Genomic DNA, 19,984 nt, shown 5'->3' on the forward strand with positions numbered 1-19,984 from the left:
CTCACCTGCTCTTAGCTATGCCCAACTCATCCAGCCTCCTTGCACCCTGAAAGGCTGACTGGGCTGGAATGGGGGAGCAGAGGGGAGCTAATGAGGGGGGACACACTCCCTAAGGGTGATGGGTCCACAGCCCCGCGCTTCCTCCATGAAGAGAGGGCAGGAGGGAGGAAACATCTAGTGCTGTGCTGTGACTCCCAGCCCTGAGTGGGCAGACCTGTGCCCAGGAGGGCATGCCAGCCGTCGTTGACCTTGACCCTTCCCTTCCTCACTGAACGTCAGCAGACCCCTTCTCCCCTTCCTCTGCAAGACCACCTCCTGTGCACATTGACTGATATCCCTTGAGTCGGCAGCCTCCCCCACCTGCTGGTTTGTCCCTTAAAGGTGAAGAACCACTAAGTAATGCAAGAAGGAAGTCTAGTTTCCGTTTCCCAATCTCCCTTCTTGTTGCTGTTTCCTGGTATCAGCCTCACTTCCTCATCCCCTGTTGCCTCCCCCCTGATTAGAGGAAGTGTGTGGAGTGCAATGCGTATGTAATGGAAGGAACTGTTTGAATCCCACCTGCATCACTCATGAGCTGTATGATCAGGAGGGTCTTTTGTGACTCCCCTAAGTTACCATCCTCATATCGGGGCTCCTTATGTACAAGACGAAGGGGTGAGGACCCTGAGGAGGAAGTGGCTGCCTGGACCCTGTTTGCATGTCTGCCAGCAGCGACATCCCTGAGACGAACCAGAAGGAACTCCAAGCTCATCCCTCACAGGCTGACCTCGTCCTGCTTGGAGCCATCTCTCAGCACCCGAGCGGAAAAGCCAAAGAGGAAGCTTGGCCTATAAGCACCTACCCCACACTCCCTCTCACTAACATCTAGCAGAGAGGCAGACTGAGCCGATGGAAATCACAGCACAGGGGGGCCCCAGAATGCCAGCCAGCATCAGAAGTGTAGCTTGGGAACTTATTAGCAGCCAAGTGCTATTAACTGGAGAGTTTTCTGGTGGTCCAGGAAGTAAATGGCCTTGGAATGGAGTGGTATTGGTCCATCTAATGCGTGGTTCTCTGAGGGACTAGTTAATGCTAGTGATTTGCTGGAAAAACACACAGCCTCCAGGAAAGACTGACCTCGGGTTTCATATATTTTTCGGTGGAGAACTTGAGGGCAATCTTTAATAACCATGCACGCCTCACACTTGGGTAACAGTGACGCGAAGATGTAACTCCCCACTGCCAGCCTGTGTTTATTTCTTCTGTTCTGCAAGAAAGGCCCTTCTCATCCACGATTACCTGACACAGTTTCCCTGAGTCACACCCTTCTACCCTCTGGAAGGAATGACTAAGCCCCTGCCAGGAGACAATCCTTTTCAGTGTCTCATAAAAAAACACTGCAGGCCCTGTTCTGAAAAGGCATCATGCTCCATTTTAAGAAGGAATTTCCTTCACTCTCCATGGTAAATCAACCAAGCTATCCAAAGAATGGTGGATCGCATCATCTCCAATGCTCTCCAAAGATTTGGGTTACCAACCCGCCACTCCCATCACCTCGCTAGGGTGCTAGGGTGTCAAAGATGGAGAAGCCTTGACAGAGCATCTAACCCACAGGACACACACGCAGACGCTCACAGGGGATGGATAGGTCTGAGAGGTGCAAGCCAGGTGGGGACCCATGTGAGTTAGGGAGCTCCTACCTCATCCAAGGGAATACATTTTTAAAAATTTGAGACATAGATCCTCTGACTCCACATCCTGTGGCATGCTGTATTTCCTTAGGGCCAGGTGTATTTATTTCCTAGAACTGCTGTAACAAATTGCACAAATTTGGTGGCTTAAAACAACAGAAATGTATTTTCTCACAGTTCCCAAATCAAGGTGTCCGCAGAGCCACCCACCCTCCAAAGGCTGTAAGGGAGGAGGCTTCTGTGCCTCCTCCAGCCTCTGCAAACCCCAGCACTCCCTGGCTTACGGCTGTGTGGCTCCAATCTCTACTTTCTTCTCATTGACTTTTCTGCGTGTCCATCTCCTCTTCTGTGTCTTATAAAGATGGTTTCATTGCATTTGGGTCTCACCTAAATATCTAGGATGATCCTCTCTTGAGATCCTTAATTTGATTATATTTGCAAAAGATCCGTTTTCCAAATAAAGTCACATTCGCAGGTTCTGGGGGTTAGGACGTGGACATACCTTTTGGGTCGCCACTAGTCAACCCACTCCAGATGAGTAGAGTAAAAAGATAATAAAAGAACCACCCCCCCTACCCAGGCCCTGCAAGGGAACCTTAGCAATGTAATTCCTCTTTTCTGATTTCTAAGAGGAATTTGCATCCACATCTGTTCTTTTACCCTTGTTAGCTAAGTCTCTCCTTGTAATTTGCACTTGATGTCTGGGGTAGGCCTGTGCTAACTCAGAATCCAGGCAGCCTTGAACTGCTGCAGCCTTAACTCACGTTCTTCTTTGACCCCGGCAGCCCTCAGCACTTCCTCTTTTTACGGAGTAGAACTCTACTTTTTAGTCCATTCACCACCCCCTCCTCCTTCCCTGCCCTCGCCCAGCCCAGTGCTACCAGGATAGTCCCCTCATCCTTCCAGAAGTGCTCCTAACAAGTTCTGGCATGCAGCAGAATCGCCAGGAGGACTTGTTTGAGCACAGGTGGCTGGGCTCTACCCCCAGGCTGCATGAGTCCATAGGTCTGGGGTGGGGCTTAGAATTTGCATTTTTATCCCTGTGGTGCTGATGCTGCTGAGAGGTGGGTGGAGTGGGGGCCCACAATGAGAGGCCCTGCTGGCTCAGTCCATTCTCTGTGCTGCTCTGCTGGTGCTCAGTTTGCTGTCATCGCACTGCCACGGCCGCCTTCCTCTGCACCCTGAGGTCCCTCACTCAATCCCATCAGTTGGAGTTTGTCTGCAAAGACTGGGGGCGCCAGTTGATTTCATTTCCATCCTACACCCACAGCCCCCCACCTAACCATTCCACACCTTCCATGTTGATCAGAAAGCTTCCCTCTATTCCCCCACCCTCTACTTCTCTAAGTCACAGCTGAGGGAACCCGAGTAACTAGGCTGTATAAACCAAAGGGCAGGAAGATCTGGTCCCACTCAGGAGACGTGACAGCACTGGTGACAAGCCCAACTTTACATAGACTCAGTAGGCCGAGAAAATGGGCAGTCTGGAACTGGCTCAGCCGGGCCTGGGGCAACTACAGAGAGCACACCCAACCCCATCTGCACACCTGCCGCACCCCAACCCGAGCTCCTTCTGTCCTTCCCAGACCCACATGCCCCAGAGAACTGCAGCCTTGTCTAGGGTGAGTGTCAGATGCCAGCAGACTGTCTTCCCAGGACATTGAGCAACACTTGGTGAAGTGCTTCCAGCATCCACACACTCCCCAACGGCCAGCAAGACATTTTCTCCAAGGAATTCCAACACACATAACCAGGGCTTTGTTCTGGTGTGAATGAGGGTTTGTCCGGGTGCCAGGTTTCACCATACAGGAGATTAGCAAACATGAAGAGCTGAAGCCTCTTAGCAGCCACATTTCAGTCTCAATGATCTTTCTTCATAGGATGCACAAATGTCAAACCACTCTGGAAAAAACAAATGGGAAGGGGTATCTGTCCTGTTAGTGGATCTAATTAATCTAGATAGTCTGCTGCCATAAACCCTTTTAACGTCAAGTACCCACTGTCAGTTTTGCTAAAGACGGACTGAGCTTAGCATGGGCCACGTACTTCAGTCAGCATCCTGCTGATAGTGTGTTGATATTCAGAAATTCCTCATGCTTTCCCCTTATGCCCTCATAAATGGATTTTTAAAAAACGAAGCGAAGAGGTCAAGTGCTAATGGTGCCGTTCATTTATAGCTCCTATGTGAGTGAACAGCTGACTTCTTGATGGATGGAGACCCAAGGGGAAGGGAAGGTCTAACATGGTTCTGGGCTAATCAAATAGAAGGGACCAGCTGGGGTCGGACTGGAAGGTCTTCTGCTACACTAGGGCTGTCCCATATCTCAGGTGCTTGTCCTGTGGTCTTAGAAAGCTTCACTGAGGGCTCAGCCTGGCATAAGGGAGGACCACAGAGCGGGTGACTTAAACAAATGGATTTTATTTCCTCACAGCTCTGGAGGCTACAAGTCCAATATCAAAGTGTCAGCAAGAGTGATTCCTCAGAGGCCTCTCTCTTTGGCTGGCAGATGGCCTCCATCTCCCTGTGGGCTCCCTCGGTCACCCCTCTGTGTGTGTCTGTGTCCTAATCTCCCCCTCTTATACGGACTCCAGTCAGATTGGATTAAGGCCCTCCCATATGACCTAATTTTATGCAATCACCCCTTTAAAGACCTTATCTCCAAATATAGTCATATTCTGAGATATTGGGGGTTAGCACTTCCACATATGAATTTGGGAGGACATAGTTCAGCCCATAATACTACCATCATTCATTTAAACCATTTACAACAGTTCAGTGATTACAAGACTCATGTTATGACACATTTGAACATATGTGGAATCAAGCTGCATCCAACAGTTTATGGTATACAGAGTTTAATTGAGAGAGATTTTTCTATAGTGATACAGGGTTACAGTGTACCTCACAATGGATGACATCTTGGATTCAATGAAGTATAATATTCCTTGCAATACCCCATTGAAGTAGCTACTATTTTTACCCTCATTTTGCAAATTGAGAAACTGAGGTACACAAGTTAAGCAGCTTGCCCAAAGACACCAGCTCGTAAGTGGTGCAGCTGGGTTCCAAATCCAGTCAGTGCGCCTTCCAGGCCCACCTGGACTGTCCTGTGGGATTGCTGTGCCTGACAGACGTAGTACCTGGAACAGAATATGTGCACAATCGATGTTTGCAACTATCATTCCTTATTTCAGGGAATCATAAGTGGCACGTGTGCATGTTGTAAGTCACAGTGACTTGGACATGTGTTCCTGGCTCAGGGCCATCCCCACAGTAATGTGTGGCCCTGGTGCCATCCTCCTTCACAGGCAGACATTCTCAGTCTACTAAAACCTCTTTGTTCCTTCAACCTGAATGTATGCTTTCTAATCGCCTACCATGCACACAATTTGATGAGCTTCGAAGAATCTAAAAAATGGGTAAGATCTCTGTCTTTGAGGGATTTAGTGTCAAGAAGGGGGACAAATAGGTAACACATAGGTTTACATCAATGCGGTGTGTGACAAATGTGACAGGATGCTCTTAGGGAGTCACAATAAGAGTGGGGAGGGTGGACATTGCTCTGGTGGGTGACCAGACCTGTGACATCTCAGAGGTGGTGGTATGTGAGCTGAGACTTAGCTGATGGCTAAGAGTTCAAAAGGCTAAGAATGGGCCAAGACAGAGGTGGCAGCCAGAAAGCAACATAGACAAAGGCCAGAGTGAGACAGTCTCATGGGAAGCGGCGACACAGCTGAATAAAGGCTATGTGTGGGGCGAAGGGAAGACAACAGCAGCCAGGCAGGTAGGGCCAGATTGCTGGGGGCCTCAATGCCACAGAAATTAAACTCATTAGAAAGCAAACTCAGTCCTCGAAGGTTGAAGATTTGAGGGGTCAGGAACAATCACTCCTGGGGAAACTGAGCTGGAGATGGCGCCGGAGAGATGGTGGTCTCAGAGGCCGGGCTGGTGACTGCATGCGGCCGCAATCCAGGCATAGGGCGACCAGCGTGCCCCGACTTTCCCAGGGCCTTCTTGGTGGCCGCATGGGAAATCCTACATTCCTCAGTCCCAGGCGGGCCAGGATGGTTGTCCTCCAGCCCCATCAGCATTCAAGGAGGAGGCCCTAAATTTGGCTGCAGGAAATGAAGCAGGAGGAACTCCATACAATCAAGAAGCCCGTAGAGGTTAGGGGGAGAGAGGGAGAAGGACCAGAAGGATTTAAGGGTATTTCAGAGCTGTGAGCCTGGTTGTTGAGGACAAGGAATGCGCATGGCAGGGAGGGACGCTGGGCTCGGAGGAACAGATGAGGAATTGTGCTTCGGATGCCCTGAGTTATCAGGTGGCTTCGAGCCAGCCAGATGGGCTGTGAGGGTGCAGAGCTGGGAACAGGCGGAGCTGCTGGGGACAGACTCAGGGGCCACTCCTGGCATTCGGCCACTGCCCAGCGTCGTCCTGAGCCCACCAGGGGCAGCCTGCAGGGGACAGAAGGCCGCAGCTGAAACAATGGCTCTCGAATTTTGCACTGGACAGAATCACCCGAGGAGCTTGATAAATGCAGACCCCATCCCAGATCAGAGTTTAAGGCTCACGACCCTACATCTTTAACGCATCCTCCACACGATTATTTTGTTGATAGTCCAAAGACTACAATTAGAGAAACTCTGGCCCATGGGGATGAGAGAACAGGCAGTCATGTACCAAGTCTCCTGGCCCTCTGCCCTCTTCCACCTGTCTACTGTTTTGCTGGTCCTATCATATGGCCTCCGCTGATGTGCGGGCTGTAGGCCCCAACCAGCAGTGCCACCTTCCTCTCCCCAAGGCTCCCTATCCTCTCAGGACCAGACATCTGGTTCGCAAGCAAAGCAGGGCCCCTAGGTCTGGTTGTGCCCAACACCCAACTTCCTGACCACAGTGGGTAGTGCCGGGAATGATAATTGATTTCCTTGCCCCCAAAAGACTGACCTTGTGGGTTCTGGATCTTATCAAGAGGGTAATTGTAACATCAGCCCAAGAATTCGGTGGGTTTGTCTAGCCAGATCACCTACTTAAGTGAGCCACTCCCAGCATTCATCACAGCCAAACATAAAGGAGAGGCAGAGAGAGTTCTGAGCAGCAGAGGTGATCATTTATCTGAGGTTCTGCAGGGGTCACATGTGCAGACCCCTAGGGCAGGTTCAGTCACTGGCTCAGAGCTGCAGCCCGAGACACACCATAAACAACACATGGGGGAGGTAGCCAACTGGCTCTTCTCAGTCCCTCCTTCACCAGCTCACAGAGTTCAACCAGATTTACAGCAGACTTCTGAGACTATCATAATATCCATGGATTCCGTAGTTGGAGAAGGGCAGGAAAGGAGGTGGCAGCTGTCACTGCTTGTCCCTGGGTTATGGCACAGCAATGCACAGAGAGCCCAGTCCATGCTACTCAGTATACCATAGTAGTTTCATAAATGCCTGCAAGTGTAATAAGATCAAGGACAACATGTTATCCATCGCTTCCAATAAGTGTCAGGTAAGGGAGCTAAGCCCTTCCCTTATCACTGAATTTGAAGTTGGAGGATAGAGGGCTTGGGGAGGTAAGGTCTTAATTTCCTAAGTTCTAAGTGACCCCAAGTGCTGAGTTTCCCTATCTCCCTTTGAACCTTGCACATGAAGTCACAGTCATTTGGGAAAGCCAAGCATTATGCTAAGACCAAGTTCCCTCTTGACCTTTCTCAGTGGAGAGAGTAAGGCTAATTGTTTTTTAGGGAGTTTGCAAATAGTATTAACCCCATCAGATCTGATGTAATTGAATGAACATATTAAGGGTACTGAAGGTCCCAGCAGAAAGAGACAGAATTTCTAATGAAACAAATATTGAGAGTGGGGAGAAAGTGTCCAGTGCTGCTTGCTGGAGAGACTTTGAACTTGCAAACAACTAGATTTAAGAACAACCTTAAAAATCTAAGTGGAATTGTGGTTTTCAGGGGCTGTGGCAGAGAGGGGAATTGCTAATCAATAGGCATAAAGTTTCAGCTGAGCAGATGAATAGTTATGGAAATCTGCTGTACAACATTGTACTTACAGTCAACAATATGAATTATGCACTTACAAATGTGTTAAGTGCTCTTGCCATAGTAAAATAAAATATAAAAACAAGAATGACCCTAAGAACCAAGCCTATCTGGAAGTAGACAAGTTTCAATATTCTCCATAAATTCACTAGTTAACATTCCCAACATAATGTGTCCTGCATAGAAGATGCAGATAACATAACCTAGCTATTATTGCAGATAACAGACCTTTAATTCCACATAACTGTTGCTCTTTTGGATTATTTTCTGATGTTAATGCAATCAGAGGAAGAGAAGAAAACCTGCTTGGGTGATAAAACTGACCTCAAAACACTTAATGTCAGATCCACACAATGATGGATCTGAAAACAGGGTCAGAGGAAATCGTCAAACCCAGCTGTCCCCTTCGTTCCTTTCAGAGGAGATTCTACCACTCACCCGATACTCACGCATATGTCATCTTGTGAGATCTCAGTGTCTTAGTCTGTTTGAGCTGCTCTCACAAAATACCATGAACTGGGTGCTATAAACAACAGAAATTCATTCTCACAGTTCTGGAAGCTGGGAAGTTCAAGATCAAGGCGCCAACGGATTTGGTGTCTGGTGAGAGCCTGCTTCCAGGATCCTTGAGTCGTGTCCTCAGGTGGTGGAAGGGGCAAGGGAGCTGTCCAGGGTCTCTTTTATAAGGACACCAATCCGTCCTTCAGGGCTCTGCCTTCATGACCAAATCACCTCCCCAAGCCCCACCTGAAATACCATCACATTGGGGGGAATAGGTTTCCACATATGAATTTTAGGGGGACATAAACATTCAGTCTAATTCATCAGTTTATACCTGTACTACTATTTACCTTTTTGTGTGTTTACATCTTTACCTGTGAACCTACTCATAAGCTCCTGGACAGAGCGTTGTCCTTTGTATACCCATGGCCACAGGAAACATTTGATGGTCAATAATCTGATGGTTGATCTGATCCCAAGCCATAAACTCCAAGAGACTGCCTCAGTTTTCTCATGCTATTACTTTAGGCTTCAGAAATAAGTAAAACAATAAAGAGTCTTTCTCTTGGGAATCCGCACTGTTGTGTATACAGACAACATTATTCATTAGTTTTACTCCACCATCCCTACTTATTTGGAGTTTTGTGTCTTCTGGGCATTTCGAAGGAGATTATTAATGAACATAAGCAGTCCAGAAAACCAGTGTTAGTCCAGGTGGGGAGGATATGGCGAGGGCAGGGGTGCAGGCCTCTGAAAGGTGCATCACTTGGCGTGGTCCTCTTCCTGCTTTGAATGATAAGCATTGTACCCTCCGGTCCAGTGTGCAGCCCCCTGTAAACCTGTATCCCTAACTGAGGGTCATGTTCTGTCTTTTAGAATGATAAACGTGTATGTGTGTGTGCAGCTCATGTGCATGTCCTACTATAGAATGCACGCCCCTTGGGCGCAGCTACGTTAGGTTTTGTTATTGCCTCTGTTTAAATGACAGTTCCCCACATTCTTTGCTTAAAGTCCTATTCATCTCCTAAATGCCACTGCCTCTGGGATACCTGCTTAGACACTATAGGCCAACACAGCCCTCTGGTTTGCATCTCATAGTGACGCTTACTATCCATAATAGTGTCATGATTTCTTTAGCTACAAATCTGTTTTCTCTCCCTGAAAAGCTGAGACTTTGATATCCCACATCTTTGTAACCCTAGCTTTTTGCCTAGTGTCCAGCACATACGAGGGCTTAAAAAATAAATGCTATCGACCTGAACTGAAGAGATTTGACAGGTAGAAGCCCAAGTAAATAAGGTCAGTATTAGAGTGTAACTTTAGGAGACTGGAAGATTCTTCCTCCCTCCCAGCTTTTTCATAACCTCTGACAAGGGCAGGAAACTGCACAGAAGAGCTTGGTCTCTTTAGACCTACACCTTAGACCGTGTCACAGTGCAGCTCTCCTGAGATGGGGTTCTGTTTGGATTCCAGAGCTGCCCCATCCCAAGAGACTTGGAGGGGTACCAGGACCCTGAGCATCAAGCATTCCGGGGCAAGACACGCTGTGCCCACTACACAGTTTGTACGGGGTAGGAGCTCCTATGCTGGGCTTCCCAGGAGCAGCCCAGCCCATGGTCAGGAAGGGGAACAGAGCATAGACTGCTCAGCCAGGGCAAATGTTTAAAGGAAGGAAATGGCTGCAGAGAAGATAAGACAGAAGTTAAGTCTTAACTGTACAATTAATTTGCGACTCATTTCACACCATCCTCCCATCCATTCTGTTGTTTAAATCCATTGCCCCATAATTTATAAAATGAAGTCACTTCTCACCTTGCAGTGAATTTAACACACATTTAGAGGAGGGACTTAACGTCTCTTTAATGCCAACTCGCATTTCACAATTTAGAGATAAAAGTCAAAAATCCATCTGACCTTTGACAGAATGGGCAGCACCAGCCATCAAGCGAAGACCATCTAGTAATGGGGAATGAACCGAATGAAATTCAGCACTGATCATATGGAGACAAACGCCACTGGTGCTCCGTGAAGGCTGGCGCATGGTGGCAATTCAAATGGTGACATCAAGGTCATTCAAGTGGTGAGAGCTTCTCTGTGGGTCTAGCTGACTCTATTCACGGGGTCATGACCTGATAACCTAACCCTAGGTGAAGGGCCTGGGATATTCCCTGTCCTCTTTGTCTGCTGTAAGAATCTAGCACTGCAGGTCAAACACAGATATACCCTGTGCCCAGCAGCCACCTGCTGTGGGATGGTGGGACTAGCAGGAGCTTTGATATAATTCCTAACTCTGGCTCTGCCCTTTACTGCCTGTGTGACCTCAGGCAGGTGACTTCCCCTCTCTGAGCTTCAATTTCATCACCACTGCAGCAGAGCAGTATTTGCTCTTTAGGATGCTGCTGTGCCAGTGAAGGGAACTAATGCATTTGGGCCTGGCACATGGCAACTGTTGAAAAGAAATGTGACCTGCCAGCTTCCCCAACTTCACCTGACCCTGCAGCGCTCTGCCATATGGCTTATCCCACCCAGCCTTCCAAACAGCCCTGTGCTGCGCTGGAGCAACAAATAAGGAAAGGTTTCTTGGCTCAGGGATAGATTTGTACTTAAGTCAGCTTTACGGCCACATAGAGAATTTTTATAAATGCATAAGTGATCCAGAAGCTTTTCCAATTATCCAATTCACTCAACATACATTCACTGATCACCCCCATGAGCTTCTCGCAGGAACTCCTAGAATGAGAAAGGCTTCAGGAAAGAGCAGGTCATGTTACTCCTCTGGCGAGGGCTGCAGAGCCATGTGGGCACACTGCATGATGAGCTTGTCAGCTGACAACTGTTTCCAGGTCCCAGTGGTAAGGAACAAAAGGGCATCTCCAGCCTCACCCAGGGGCTGTCAGCCACCTCCTGAACTGCGAAAGTACCTTGCCAACAGGGCACTGACAAGCAGAAGCTGGCCCGGCCCCGCAGACCACACTGAGGGCCTTTGTGTGCCAGGAACATGGGGCACTGATTGAAATCCAGGGCCGTGCACCTGGGTAACAGAAGGTGACAACAGTACAGGCCGTGCCCACTGTCCCCGGCCTGAGCATCCTCCCAGCCATTTGCATTTAAAAGGTTTGGAGGAGAGGAAGTGAGACTAGCTGTGGGCGATGGGAAATGCCGGGGAATGACCTGGCGGGGAGAAGCAAGGGCCAGCCACCCTGTGCTGAGTGGCAAGAAATGGTGCTGCCAGCCATTTACTTTGGAACTGGCAGTGCACTCTCGTAGGCAGCCATCCACCCTGGGAGCACAGCGTGCCACCGCAGGGTAAACACTGCCCGTGGCCTGGGGCCACGCTGCGAGCTCTCCAAGCCACCAGCAAAGGCCATGTGATGACAGACACTGCCCCGAAGGCTCGGCCACACTTCACACCTGACTCCTTGGCCTGCAAGGACCTCAAGCAGGCAGCTAGACAACCTACAAGGTCAGGAACTTAACTCTGGAAATGATGACTTGACACTAGAGCATCTTACAAAAAAAAAAAAAGAGAGAGAATCAGAAGATATTCAAGGCATCATTCAGAATTTCTGCAAAGTTCAGAAATTACTCTTATGTTAGCAGTAATGGCTTTAATAACTCAGGAAGGTGTCAGTTCTTAAAAAGAGCCAAGTACACATATGGCTAAAATGAATAATGCTTAATCACAGCTATCACCTCAGTTTCAGTTCTGTTTAGTTAGACACAGACCAGTTAAAATCCTCTCTTAGACTCACTGGAACCATTAAGTTATGGGGCGTTTCTCAGCACAATTCTAAATCAACCCATTTCTGCAAAAATTCCTTGTGATCATTAAATATCACAAGAAGGAGAGGAAAAAACTGACACAGGCTGGAGGGGCTGGGTTGCGGGGTATTGCTGCAGGACCGGATCTGCTGGTAAGGATGAAGTCCTAACAAATGATAAATTGTTCTCCCTGTTTTCCTTGACTTTCAAGTAACAGTAAGTAACTCAGACTCAGAAGGCAAGGGCATCCCAGGCCCCAGTGACTGCACTCGGCAATTCATAGGCACCCGCGTACCTGGGCTGGGTCCACGCCACTACCAGGTGACTTGATGTTATACAGTGGTGCAGTTTGCATTATTTAGAAGCATCATAGCCTGTGAGTATGACTGAGGTCAAAACTTCTGCTGTGTGGTCATCCCTTTTGTCTAGGTAGCATCCTCTCAAACCCTCCCCAGGGAGCCCTCCAGGAAGGTCTTTGTTTCATGTTTCCATGGTTCTGGGCCTCTTGTTGCTCCACTGGGCTCTGCAGGGTGTCCACCTGATCCCACTGGGATACGGCTGCCCTGCCCAGGCCTGTGCTCCTGCGTCTCTGAATTTGCCCTCCCGAAGCCGCCCTTGAGAACTGCGTTCCTCCACCCCTCACTAATGGAGCCAGCCTGATTCCCTGCAGAATTCAGGCCTGGGCAGGGTGCTGTCTCTTTCCAAAGGGGTTGGGCTGGACACCCTTCTGCTGAAGGTAGGATACTGCTACCTTCCAGCGAAAACCAATCTCTCACTTGCTCTCTGTCTCCTTGAAACAGCTTCCCTTCTCAGTAAGCAAAGGGGCTGACAGAATGATATCATCCGAGCATCTTGCCCTGTGGGAAACACTCAGCCTAGGCCTGTCTGTACCCTCAGCACTTCTCAAAGCCACTCACAGTTCCACTCCTGTACTCAAGGTCTGAAGAGCAGGTGGACCAACAGGTTAATGAAAAAAAAAAAAAAACAACAGTGATGAAACAAGGAAATGCTCCCCCGGACTTTGCAGATCCCTAACACTGTTTTCTCTGTATACAAATGAACACGGAAGTGTGGACTGGAACAAAAATGACCCTGTAATATTATCCTTTCTGTGCAAATAAGAATGAGAGTGGGGCAGTGTGCAACTTGACTGAACCTTTGCTTAGGGAAGCTGGGTTATTTCTCAGCCTTTTGACCACCGTCTTATTGGAGGTCAGCGATATCTCAAGGCCTGCAGAGCAGAATGAGCTACCAGAAAAGAACTTTACCAATGCAGAATCCAAATCAAGCCTGCTTTCTGTGTGTGGTGGAAAGTAGAGAACGCTGGACTAGGGGTTGGAAAGTTTAAATTTGAATCACAGCTCCACAGCTCACTGGCCGCGCACTCCCAGACAATTCACATAAGCTCTTTGAGCCTCACTTTCCCTGTCTCTAAATGGGAGCACGTGACAATCATGTTGTAAGCTGCCTAGTGCATCACAAATACAGGAGATTCCAGTTATTATTGCCATCATCGTCTTCGGAGCAGTATGTTTAGAAAACCTAAGTAGTCCAGTTGTGATTCTGTTTGTCTCCTACCACTTCCCTTCTGCAGAAGTCAAAGTAACTGTCTGCTGTATAGAAGTCATGCCCCACAGAGAGACAGGCAACTAACTGTGCATTCCATTAAGAGTCTGACCATCTTGCTTCCATCTAGTATCATTTAAATGCTAGTTACTATTAGGGGTGCTGCTTGGTACAACAAACTAGACTCAATTTTTATTCTTTTTAAAAACCTGTCTTCTTGTCTTCTGCTAGAGGTGGAGACACCTGCAGGAGGGACACCCCATGAGGCCAGGAAAGGAAGCCCAGAGCTTAGCTCTGTTCAGCCCTGCTGCATGAATGTCACAGACAACCCGTGAGGAAGCAGGAGCTGAGCCCCTCCTGTCCCTGTGCCCCCTATCCTGGGCACCGGAGCCCCACTCCCTGGAGCAACGCTCATGGCTACTCTGGGAACAGGCCCACCTGGCCTCACAGAGGACTTCCAGAACTGCCTGCTTCCTATTTTATGGTTTATGATTTCCTCTTAGCCTCCAAAAAGCAGATGGAGCTCAATCTATAAAATCCTTATCCAAACACCATACCAAAGCATTTCTATCATCCAAAGAGAAAAAGTCCCAATTCCTTAGACAGGTAGGTATACCAGGACCCTCACAATTTGCTCTCAGGCTAGTTTTTCAGTCCCATGTCTGACTAAATACATAGATACCTATGTATTTCTTTACACATATATAAATAATCGTATGGAAGGGAGTTATTCCAAGTTCCAGGGAGACACAGATACAATTCTATCTGAAATGGTATATTGACTGATATGCATTTATGGACTCTAAAAGCCCTGTGGAATTATTCAGATGCAAAACAGTTGCTATCACACATACTCTTTCCATGTGAGCAGAAAAAGCTCTCAGCAGCATTATCTTCTCACAGTACTAGTTCTTATTAAGGAAAGTTGAATCCTAAGCTGCCTTTTTAGATCATTCTGCCTTGCAGGGATCTCCACCCACCACAGAATTCTCAAATACTCACCAGTTACTCACATAACCTCAGTAGGCTGCACATCCCCTTTCTGCCCGTGTTAACTCCTGGTGAGTCTGTGTCCAGGAGGGACACACTCAGACGGTCAGGAAGCTACAGAACCCCCCACTGGAAGTGCCCGGCGTGTGCAGATTGTCCTGTCACAACCACGCTGCATCTGAGTCCGCTCCCACCATCTTGGTTAATTCACATTCCCATACTTTTGACCTGAGATACACTCTCAAATGCTGCTGACCGAAACTGGCCACAAAGAATACCCTCAGTTGGTCAGTCATCTGGAAGCTGAGATAAGACACCATCATCTTCTGCTCTTTGAAAAGTTCCTTGCAGAGGCCGCGGCAAGCCTGGGGCCCCCTTGACTGTGCTGTGGTCTGTTCGGGACTTCCACCTGTGTTCTTGCATTTCATTAACCTTGTTACCAGAATCCTACCTCCCTGCAAAACCCAGCATGGATCCCCCTTCCTCGGAGATGCTTTCCCAGCTACTCACAGCCCGATCTGCCGTAGTAGACATGACCCCACGCCTGTGCTCCCTGCCCTGGCTTCGCACCTCGCGTACTTCCACGTGTTCCTGCTGTCACTCTTCCTCCAATAAGGCGACAGCGCCTGCAAGGCTGGGACTGCATCTCTGTCTGGTACTCTCAGCTCCTTTATGGCCGAAATGATGCAGGGGTCCTGAAAGGCTGGCAGCTGAAATGCAGAAGGGTGTTTCTCAGTTCACACCACATTGTCATCATTGGGTGCCCCCATGAGGTCCCCTCTCCTGTCTTCAGTATTTATTTGTTGCCTGTTAGCTGATTCCCCACTCTGACTCCCCATCCCCAAGAGCAAACGTTGTAATGGCTTTCACATATGTCACTTCACTTGAACGTGCTCCTGTGCGGTGTGGGTTCTGTCCTGTGTGTATGCCTTCCCAAATACCTGGAAATGGTATTGAGTTCAATATGTCCATTTCACTGGAAGCTGGCAAGAGAGTCAGCTTAGCCCCTTCCTCCCCACCACGGGGATGTCTTCTGGCAGAGCAGATGGGCTAGTACTATGCTCCTCCCATGTCAGAGGGCACATATTTTTCATCATTTGAACAAAAGGGAAACAATATAGCACAGGGATTAGGAACATAAACTCTAAGTCAAATGCACTTCAGCCTGAGTCGTGTTTTCCCACTTACATGACTTTAGGCAAATTACTCAGCCCCTCAGAAATGTCCATTTCTTCATCTGTAAAATAAGGACAAGAGTAATCATGAGGTGAGGATTAAATAATACAGGCTTAGAACAAGGGGGGCTGGCATAAAATCTACATAAATGACAGCTGAATTATTAATATATACTTCTTAGGATGCTCATAGGTGCCAAATTGCACGTCTCCTGCAGTAAACAGAGTTAAAGATGAAAGACAAACAGAGAGTTAAGAACTTTAAAGACACATCTGAGAACCTGGAAATTGCCCAGTGGAAATCTTGTAATCATTCACCCTTCAAGTCCCCGGGATAAAAGGTTCCAGAGCAGATGCCTTCAAGTGTCTTGCTGATCCTTTTCTACAGTAGCATGAAAAAACGGAAGGAAAAGAGTCACCTTCCATGGTGGAACTTCTTTTTTTCTAGAGGTTAAGATATGTGCTTCGAGGGAGGCGCGGGCTTTGTCTCTGCCTAGCTGTGCCCACCCCCAGTGACTCACCGCACACAGGTGAATTGCTACCTGTCTGGCGCCAACTTGGTCAAGCGTCGGGCCAGGGCAATCTTTATTTTGGGATTTACTATTCCAGCAAGCTTAGAGTTACAGAAAGTGGGCCAGAGCCTAGGAGGTCCTCCTTGACCATTCACCCTACCTCTCCTTTACATGGGAGAGACCTGAATAAATCAAGCTCTGTCCCGTCCCTCTCTTCTGGTTTCTGTGTGATGTGTTCCAAAAGACAGGCAATGATCACACAAGTAACCCGTGACTGATAGCCAGTTCTGGTGTCACCTTGGCGTACACAGGCACCTGCTTAGACACAGCAGGGGGGCTGATGTTTGACCTTCCCTTAGGGCCAAGAAACACTCCTGAACTATCTCTGGAACCAGGGTGCCGCCTCAGCTTAGCAAGTCACATGTTTCCTGAGCCCAGAGCCTGTCCCGTCTCCCCCCTGATTTAACCTTTAAAGGCCATGCCCTGGGGAAACAATGATCTCAGTCATTGCCCTTCAGCAGTGTGGACTCAGGACTGTGTGTCTAAAGCAGCTGAGCCAGGTGAGTCAGAAAGGTGACGCCAAATGCCACAGTGATGGTGACAGGACTATGAAAACCCCAGCCTGAAGAGTTGGTTCAGGCAGGCAAGGCCAGTACTTTCTCAGAGAAATGTCTTTTGATAAGCTTAATGATTTGTAAGAGATCAGAAAGTACGGTATGCTTCTATTGACACTTTCCAGACTAGCTTACCTGCCCTTAACCACTGTTGTGTGTTATTAGCACCGGGGGAAGCTATCTTCTGAGTTTTGGCAGAATGATAAAACTTTTCTCTTTGTTTCTCAATATAATTGCTGTGTTATTGTTTTCAAATACCTTCTTTTAAATGTACTTGCAGCATCTACAGATATCAGCCTGTTAAGCTGAAATCAGAAAAGTCAATACATACATAATTAGAATGGAACAGCTGTCAGTGATGGGCATTAGCTGGTCAATGGACTGTAGTCATAATCAATGGAAAAAGTATAAGAAAAAACAACTGGGCTCTACACTGCTTATGTTAAGGCAGCTAGGAAGGGCAAATATACAGAATCTTGTGATTCCAGAAGCAGTTTGAAATAGGTATGTTTTAGAGTTTTATGTGCCTTGGTAATCTGCCTATTCTACATATATAGAGAGTTCCCAAAATTTGTCTTATTTTTTTTCTGATTAGTTTCAGGTTTTATAAGATTCTGCCCATCAAATAAACTGCATTTATTGGAGACATAATTAACCTATTTTCACCTTTTAATCATCTAAGGCACATATAACTGTAATCACAGCTTCAGATCAGCATGATAATCAATGTTATCAAACTGAATTAATTTAACCCTAATCAAAAGCAAAAATACCATGACATTCTAGTTGATTCATGCAGTCTTATTTTGGGAGATGTACAATTTCTGTGGAACTTTTTGGAATAAGGAAAAAAATTTTTTAATTCCTCTCACTTCCTTCAAAGACCCCCTAAGGGCTCAGGTACCCCAAGGGGTGAATCACTGATTTAGGGCTTTATAAAGGACCCGTAGGGTGAGATTCAGTAGTCTTGAAATGGAAGGAGAACCTGCCTTTTATTTCTCTCTCTGCACCCCCAAGAAGGTGTGTGTAACCAAGACTGAGCACAATGCTTACCTCACCAGCGTTTCAGTTTCCCCATTTGAAGAGTGGACATAACTACCAGATAATTTAAAAGAAGAACAGAAGAAGGGAAGGAAGGGAGGAAGGGAGAGATGGAGGATTCGAAAATCTGCACCTCAGGGCAAAACAACAGTTCTACAGAGCAATCCGGGTGCTCAGAGCTCAGAGAAAACTTTGTTGTGTTGATGTTCTCTTCTGAGTCCCAGATAAACTCAACCTGCTTAAATAATTCCAAAAATTAAACCTGACCAGACTAGCTCAATTTCAAGTGATTCAAATCTTACAATATTCAGAAAATAAGTATAAGACCAAAAGAGAAATTACTTTGAATTCTCAACCAGTGAACGAAGCCAAAACTTTTGACTCAAGCCCTAAAGAGATTCAAGTTTTATTTTAGTCAGAAATTTAAAAAAACATGTTGAATAATGTCCATATCTTCTTCTGTAGTTTATATCATAGCTGTTTGGACTGACTTTTCTTAGGAAATATCTTGTATGTTAATAGCTAAAGGATCCTTTAAAAAGTGTCCTAACCTCTAGAACAAATTTACTGAGACCTTGTTGATTGATGAGAACAGCCAATGAATTAAGAATGTAGCCAATTCTGAATTAAATGGATCTAACAGACCACTTACCCTTTCTCTGTGCGCTTGAGTTTATCGCAAGGCAAAAGTAAAAATCAACTCCAGAAACTAATGAGATGACCTTCACAAAGCTTTCCAATAGGTATGTGTAGTCTGGAGTGACTGGTTCTATGAGATTGTTGTCATACAAAGTAAACCTTTGATATGGCCCAGCTGAATGCAGGTGAGAGGAAGCAAGAGAAAACAGCGACAAGGTCATCTCAGAGCAAAGGCGTCGTTTTTGCTGTGCATTGTAGGGATTTCTTGACAGGAATTTACAGAGTATAAATGTAAAGAGCACAGCCAAATTTCAGCACTGAAGTTTTATTCCAAAATCCCTTTTCAAATTGACCCTGGGGCAAGAAAACCAACAGTTTCCTATCATGCAGCATGCTCCCAAACAATTTGTGTTTGTCATCCTGAAGCAGGTTTACCGACTTACAAGTCAGGAACTGCATCTGACTGGTAATGCCAGTCCCGTTTAGATAAACAGTAACCCTTCCTGCAGCCTGGCACCTGGAAAGCCAAATACCCATCAAGAGGCTCTTGATCGATTATGTAGCCTAAGACAATTAATAGTAATAGGCAACATTAATGGAGCGCTTACCGTCTGCAAATGTTAGCCTCCACCCCATGGTCTGATTCCAGAAGATTAACATAGGACCTAGAAATCTACATTTTTATTAAGCACCCTGGGTGATTATGATGTTAGAAGTCCTCAGTCACATTTTTAAAAATACTGACTTAGAGGAATGCTTTTATTTTGGCCTAAGAGGCTGAGAAACCTAACTTCTGACACTTTGAGACTAACTGGAAGAGCAGCAGAGATTCTGTCTGCTGTAGAATGTTCTGTGACCCCATCTTCCATGACCTTCCACTTGATATTTTTATATTATTTAATGCTCACTAAAAGGTCTTTTGGGGTGAATATAGTAGCAGTAGTATTGCCCTTTGCACACAGAACCTCTCCAAATCTCAGAAACTGGTGGCACCGAGTTACATTGGAAGCAAAGTTAATGTCTGAATATAGAATTATTTAAAAGGTTGTTTAAGAAGCAGTTAGAAGGAGCCCACTTCTGGCACCATAGAGCAAGCTCCTAAGGGACCTTCCTTCCCGCAGATAACAATTATAAACTCCGAATAGCATTAAGGAAACAACAGTCACATTTGTTCACTTTCGTGAGATGAAAAGCAGGCAGAAGGAAAATGCAGATGCAGCCCAGCCAGCCAAGTCCTGCCAAGTCAGATTGGAGGGGGACAAAGAACTCAGGGAGGGAAGCCTCCGAGCACAAGGCCTTGGCTGCTTATCAAAGATATTTGCCCATTTGACCGTAAAACGGGAGGCGTTTGATCCACCTGAATGGTCCTGTGTGTGTGTCTATCTGTCTGTCTGTCTAGAGCCGGACAGTTATAGAAATGTAAGGAAATGAAAGCATGAAGCAATTACCTCCAAGAAACACAAAAGTTTCTAAAATGCC

General features: G+C 46.9%; 1 long non-coding RNA gene across 2 annotated transcripts; it reads right to left on the bottom strand.

Annotated features, from left to right (window-relative positions):
- Positions 1-4,453: 4,453 nt before the first annotated feature.
- On the bottom strand, positions 4,454-16,423 carry LOC118968172 (uncharacterized). Of its 2 annotated transcripts, none has more exons than XR_005055698.2 (7): positions 16,221-16,423; positions 16,018-16,081; positions 15,713-15,761; positions 15,095-15,234; positions 8,256-8,452; positions 6,616-7,106; positions 4,454-6,125 (listed from the first exon to the last, which is right to left on the bottom strand). It is a non-coding gene; the product is annotated as an uncharacterized lncRNA (long non-coding RNA). The 2 variants fall into 2 exon arrangements; XR_005055695.2 differs by having other exon boundaries at positions 15,981-16,081.
- Positions 16,424-19,984: the final 3,561 nt, after the last annotated feature.

The sequence above is a fragment of the Manis javanica genome, chromosome 12, assembly GCF_040802235.1.
Source record: "Manis javanica isolate MJ-LG chromosome 12, MJ_LKY, whole genome shotgun sequence".
NCBI lineage: Eukaryota > Metazoa > Chordata > Mammalia > Pholidota > Manidae > Manis > Manis javanica.